This window comes from Cupressus sempervirens, chromosome 2 (genome assembly GCF_028749045.1).
Source record: "Cupressus sempervirens isolate cs-2001-9-10 chromosome 2, ASM2874904v1, whole genome shotgun sequence".
NCBI lineage: Eukaryota > Viridiplantae > Streptophyta > Pinopsida > Cupressales > Cupressaceae > Cupressus > Cupressus sempervirens.
The window spans coordinates 189,486,896-189,494,402 of NC_143119.1; positions in this window are offsets into that span (position 1 = coordinate 189,486,896).

The window sequence follows — 7,507 nt, forward strand, 5'->3', positions numbered from 1 at the left end:
ATTCCATGCTCTTGAAGATAGATATCTGTTATTGTGGAAAATGATAATCCTACATTTTTTCCAATTTTAAAATTGTGAAGAGTACAAAACATGATAAAACTAGGAAATGTTGATTAAGCAATCTATGAGTAATACTTATCATCAAAGGAAATAGGCTCTCTGATTACACAATTCACAACTTGTTTGATTGTCACCAAGGTGAAAAAGGCTTCACAAAATCTTCTTCTAATTGTTCTTTGCCGTACATTTTCCAATTTTTTTTGACACAATTTAAGATTTCTATAACATTTATGCAACTTTTTAATTTCTGTACTTTTTCAAAATTCACTAGATTGATTAGACGAGATGGCCTTTACTGTCTTCTAAATAAATTTACCTGTAGGACTTCCATATCACCATTCTTTGTTTTGGAGATTATTTCTTTTATTGTCCAGTTTTGAGATAAATTCTTCAAACATTTTCACATAATAATGTATTAGGTTATGGCTGTAAATTTTCATGCAAATGGAATCAATTTCATTATATTGTGGTCATGTTAAAAGGAAATGTGTTTTCGTTCTCCAATTTAATATAAGTTATTAGATGTATTATGTTTATTTTTGGCAGACAACTATTCTTACATAAATTGGTTTATTTCTCACCTGCAAAAGCTTCCCTGATGTTGGGAACAATAGCAACGTTCCTTGATGTTGGGAACAATAGCAACGTTCTGTATTTTGTTGGTTTGTTGCTGTGGGCTCCGAAAATCAAGGGCACTTATGTAAATATCCCTTGCTGGAATGGCACCCATCAGTCATGTTCCCAAACTGTAGTAGACAACATAGAAAACCTCATGCTTTAGTATATTCAATCTGAGACTCCTTAACAAGAGAAATTGTATTTTTAGCGACATTGAAGGAATTTTCCATTCTATGATACTGCAACCTTCTACCCAATATTCATAAAATCTTTTTTTTTTACACTGCACGCTAAGGAAGCCCATCTCTCCCAGTTCCTAGCGAGAAATTTGTGTTTTAGATTATTTTATCTTTATTTTATACTAGTAGATTTAATTTCTGGCATTACCTTGGGATTAAGAGTACTCGTACATATTTTTTAATCTAAAATCTATAACTTCTTTCCCTCTTGCAGTGTCCATCTCAAAAAGGGACATTCTTCTTTGTCGGGGCAAAGAGTAACTGTGAAAGAATTTAGACAAGTACGGAATTTGATAAATGGCATTGCCCTGTTGACCATTAACCATGACACTTGACCATTAATAATGAATTTTATTTTAAAATTATTCAAAGTTACCCACTTAGTGTCTAAAACAAAAGGGCAAAAAAAATGGTAAGTAGTGGCTATGGGTTGTTTTCCATGATTCCAGTCATAATGGGTTGAATTCAATTACCAGTGCTTTCCTTCATCTCTTTATTTATCTGATGTCTCTTTATCATTAAAAGTTTCCTGCTCGATAAGGAGATTTTGTCGAATGTTTCAGTTGGAGTCATCATTTTTTTGTCATGATTTCTGAAATGGTTTGGATACGTTATGAATTTGCTGTTTTCATTTCCAATTTTTCAGATTGTGTGTTTTAAATGGTAGTCTCGTTATGTTATTATGTTCAGTTGTTGGTGCTTTTTCTTCCTTTTCGTTGCATAATCTTCATCAGCCAGTTTTTTTTCAACGAGCAAACTTTATTTTCCTACATATTTGTGCTTACGACTTGAATATGTTGTGGTTCCGTTGTGCCTCCATCCAGCTACCTGCTTCGTTTTCATTTACTTTTATGCTTCGAATTCTCATTTTCCCCTGATAAAATATTTAATTTACGTTTGATACCCTTCTATGCTTCAGATTTTGTTGCAATACACTGTTAATTTGACCTGCTGTTGTCTTATGGAAAATGGTGAAAGAATCTTTCAGCATTTTCCTCTAGCTCTGAGCTCTAATTTTTATACGTAGCATGAGGAATGAGTTTTTTTTCATATCTTTACTATCCCAAAAGATGTTAAGCAGGCCTGAGATGTAATTTTTTTATTCCAACGCCTCATATTCTGAAGTCTTGACTTGCTCATCCTTAGTGGAGATGGAATTCTGCCATATGAGAATTTGTTTATCCTTAATGCCAAGGATTTTGGGCTTTTTGGGATGTCAGTTCCCTTGTACTTTATCAAGTGTATCTATAGGTAGGAGTTTGTTCGATTACCATTTTATAGTATTGAACATAGGTGGTTTCTTTGCGAAGTCCTACAAATACCCAATTTTAGAAAGACCTTACGGAGAAAGATTGATTGATATTGCACACTTGTATGATTACATCTGTGCAGATTTGTGATATTTTCACTCAAATATTGATAGCTAATGTAATTTACATTTAGCTTTACGAAGGTTTTTAGAAATAATAATGCCTCTGATGATTTATAAATATTATTAATAATAGGGATAAATAATTAAGCTTGTGATTATATTTGTTTTGCTTAACATTTGAAGGTAGCTATGTTTATTGTGCATATATATGCGATCCTTTATTTTTGTCCATATTTTGTTCTATGAGTGGAGTGGTGGCTCTAAGCAAGTTAAGTTAGTGAAAGAAGTGAAATAATCTTTAGCTGTGACATGTTGCTGATATCGATAAAAGATTTAGACCCCATGTTTTTTTGGATCCCTGCACTTGTATTGCCTGCAACTAGTTTGAGTTCAACATTCTCTTCAGTAGCTTCTTCCAGAGCCCCCAAAATCTCCTCCAAGCTGGATGGTCTGATCCAAATACATTGTTCTCCACTGAACTTATGTTTGTAAGAAAAATTCCATGTGGGTCTTACGGAATCTTCACATCTTTGTCTACAAAATTGGAAATTTGTAAAGACTCCAGTTCAATTGTATTCGGGGTACTTATTAGAGTCACGAAATACATTTTCCTTCCACAAGGTATTGTGACCCAATTCTTGTAGATCAAAATCCCCTGCAAAACTCTAACAAACATCAACAATCGATCTGTAGCTAGTGCACCTGCATATATTCCATGCAATGGCTTTTTCAGCTTCCAAAACTAAGAGTTTAGAAAACCCTTTTCTATGTTCATGGCTTCCTTTGGATTTAGCCTGACAAAGAGCAACATAGAGAGACATAGACCATCTAGGAGTGCACTGGCCACACCGTGATGCATGAAAACTACCAACACTTTTGTGGATTGCATGATGTCCATCCTCACAATTTCCAAGCCCTTAAATTATGAGCACTTAAAATTATGCTGAGTTCAAATCTTTCAATCCAACAAAACTGACTGACATTCTAACCATATTGTATCAAAAAGTTAAGGATATCATATTAAAATCCAGTAAGCGATTGGGAGCAGGTTGGTGTCACATCTCAAGTGATGCATAGTAATATCTTAACATATGCGATGCTTATTAATTGAACTATAGGCTTGTCATTTGAACTTGCGGTGGGGAATAGTAATGTATGATATAGTAAGACCATAAACAAAATTGAGGAAGGACATGTAACATTCATTATCTGGAGTTGATTCATAAGAATATTATCATTTAGACTGAACATTATCATTTATCTATTAAATAAATATTTCAATAGATGAAAAAATGATATTACAAAGATTACATAAGAAGACAAAAATAGAGCAAGACATTAGGAAAATCCCTCAAATTAAAAATTGGAAAATATGAATATGTGCTAAAGTAGTCTTTGAGGGTTTCAAAATATGTTTAACAGTGTCTAAATATAAATCAAATATTTTTCATCCCAAAATTCAAAAAGTTAATACTATTTACATCCCGATTAACCTTCCATTGATGCTATATGACCAAGTCATTACCATGTACATAAAGATTATAAATACAAAATCTGGTTATGGATCTTAGAACATTTTTGGATGGAAATACTTAAAAATCTTTGCGCAAATGTTAAGGTTTTGAAAGTTTAAGACATAAAAGTTTCATTCCTTTCAATAATGTTTACTTTTTAGAATTTGACCAATGCCAAATTTGAAAGAAGAAATATTAAATTTACTCCAACTATACATTTCAGATTTCAGCTTGCTCACTATCACAGATCATACAAATGTTAAAAGAATATATGAGTTGCATCTTATTTATATGATTATGACATGCAAGAACAACCAACTTTTCCATCTACCATATGCTGATTATGGAAGGTCCTAAGAAGGTTTTATAGTTTCAGGCCAGAGTTTTGAAAAGAGAACGGTATTTTTTATTGTGTTTCATTTCAGTTTTTTACAATTTGTCTACTTCTAAAAGAGCATATGATAGCTCTTTCTTTACTGTGTCAAGTTTTGTGGGGGGTTTTCTCTCTAAAGTCCTATTGAAAATTATACTGTTGTCAATTAGTTTATTACTTCCAAATTGTTGCTTAAATTATTATTTGATGAGTACTATCTTCATATGGTATAAGAAAAATGTTGACCTTCACCTTTTTTTGATAGGAAAGGACAATTGTTTGGGCATTTCATATCAAGGCATGTGGATTAGATAAGAGATTTTGTGGTGACTTCTAGTCCAAGTGAGATTTTCACTATTGTCTGGCTTTGATGATATATTTAGTTCAGAGGAATTGTTTTTAAACTCAGTTATGTTGAGCTACAACTCATTTATATAGTCTTAATTAATACCCATTTCACCCCTAAAAAGTAATGTAGTACTAGCATGTTTGTACATTGATCCTTGGTACCCTTCTCTTGTATCAGAAACATCTCTCTATCCTGAACACCTAAATAGGGATATTTGTAGAATTTTTTTGATGTAATCTCTCTACATGCCTTCTAGAAGCATCCTTGAAATCTGTGAAGTGTTTTGCAAAGGTTAATCAAAATATCATGTAAATTACGTTGGCCTTTCTTAAAATGGCAGACAAAAGGCTGAAAAAAAGAAATAAATACAACAAATTAATTTAGTTTTTCTTTCCCTAGAAAAACAATTATACAATTTTGTACCCACACTTTAGAGAAGTATTAAGGAAACAATGAGAAGGGTTAAGATGTGTACATATATTGAAGTTTAATAAATTAATTGAAAAAGAAAATCGATGACATCCACACCAAGTTTCTAAGTCTAAGGGTGTTTCTGTGTTTGATTGCAATTATAGAGCATTATAATATAAATTTATATCTATATTACATGGGAACACGTTTCCTGTCCCTTGAGGTCTCGTTTCCATTCTAAAAACATTTTGAGATGCTAGGACAAAAAGAGGACATACCTAGCTATCTCCAATTTCAAGTAGTTAAGAGATGTACAAGTCTTTGACATTACTTTAATTTCATGATACAAGCAAGATGCTTCAAAAGTTTAAATCTTCTAATTAGACAAATTAAAATGTACAGTCAAAGAGAACTCCAACATATAAGCAGATATATTACTAGATTACCATACATGAAGACTTTAGTACAGGTGCCCTCCATAGAAATAACAAAAATGAATTATTTTTCCATAGGAGCAAGCATTTTTATAATTTGCAATTGCTTTTCTGCTCTACTTTAGGGATTGACAACACATGAAATGTAATTGTAGGTTGTAAGAGTATCAAGAGAGAGTTCAATCAATTTGTTTTTCACATATCCAAATGGAATGTTACTATATGTAAACATGTCTGCCAACTAATATATTCAAACTTTGCTATGTTGGTTGTTTCTTCTACAATTGCTTATCTTCTGTGGAATAAATTTACTTTGTTGTAAATTGCAGGAGTAATTGATTTTTTTACAGCTTGTTTGTTGCATGATTAGACTACAACATAGCTAAATGATTTTTCAAAAAGCCTCTTTTTTATTTGGATAGATAAATCAAAAGAATGGGAATTGCTTGATCAACATAGAAACAATAAAGGAATATTTTATGTATGGATCTATTTGCTACTTGAATCAAATTCAACAGTGATCTTGCTTATATCTCTATCTATTGCTTAAATTGTCTACTAGTGGAACAATGATAATTTATCAATAGCCTTTGAGTTTAAATTATCTTCTACTAGAAGGGTTTTAAAGTGATAATGCAATTTTTTTTATAAGTTATACAACTGTTACTTGATCTACATAATCTTCAATCAATGGCTTGCTCTCAAGATTTGTAATATAAGCTGCCAGTGAATCATCATCAATGCTCAACTCTAAGAGCTTATAGAGTGTTGTATATATTTTTCAGTTGGAGCATATCTGTGACACTTTTGTGTCGTACTTCTATCTTGAACATTAGCATTTTTCACTATACTCCATTAGTGTGGACTGTATCATTTAAAACCATGTTCTTGGAACAACACACCTTGCATCGGTCTATGAACTCCTGCTAACAAGCCCAAATTAAGGCCTTAGACAATGGCATATGTCACAGACATGGACAATAATTTGTTCATGAATCACGAAGATGTTAAAGTATGTTGGCACAACATATGGAGGGGATTACATGGCTAGAGGCATCTATTAGTTGGACTTCATCAATAGATGAATGAGCGGAGCACTAGTTACAGGATACTATTAAGGACACAATTAGGTAAGATTAGCATATTCATTGTAGCTATGGCGACAGGTTCCTAGTGATAGATATTTGATTATGTATCAAAGGCAAGGAAAGTTTGATATTGAGCACAAGGTGTCCTAGTTCTGTTTTAGAAATTTAGATAGCCCACTTACTAGTTAAGTTGCAAACTATTTTCGAGGCAACATTATGGTAGGGAGCTTGGCCTCATTGTTGCCAAAAATGTTTTTACTTGCCATTATTGGTATCATATACTATTTTGAACTTCTTTTTAGTTTTACTTGAATTGTGAAATTACGACCTTTCTATGGGGATTTATTCACAAAGTATTGTTACAACAACAAAATCAACCTCTTCAGTACTTCATTCTTTTGTATTTCTATACTTGATAAACACCACAATGTCTTCATCTATTCAGTATTGCTCATTGATGTCATTTTTCCTGGGTCACATTCTATACTATGTTTGAAAAAATCTTTGCAAACTAGTCAGATTGGCATAATACATGTGATTGTTGTTGCATTTAAATAATTACTCTACATACCATGGGGACATTTGACATTATGATTCAATAGAGCATTTCATAAACAAAATGAATCCAATATAGAAATTGCCAAGCACATAAACAAGTATGATAAAAAAAAGTCGTTTATAACCCAATAGCCCATGATCATCATTAACAAATGACACAAACATGCTGATTAAGGTTATGAATACAATATTTACATCAAAAGTAGATATTTAAAAAGTATCAGGGGGCTCCAACCATCCCACCCAATTATCCATTCAACAACTTGCAACCTTTCTTTTGGAAAGGTCCACAAGCAAGAGACCTTAAATTGCTATAAGCTAGGATGGGTAATTAGGCCAAGCTTGATGCTTTATAGTTTGGTGCCCTACTTCCCATTGCTACAAGTGCTTACTGTGATTTTAATGTGCAGATATTCTCTTTCTTAATTTTACCTAGATACGCACATCCTTTTAAAATATGGATTCGATACTTGTTGATACTGTCTAGGTGT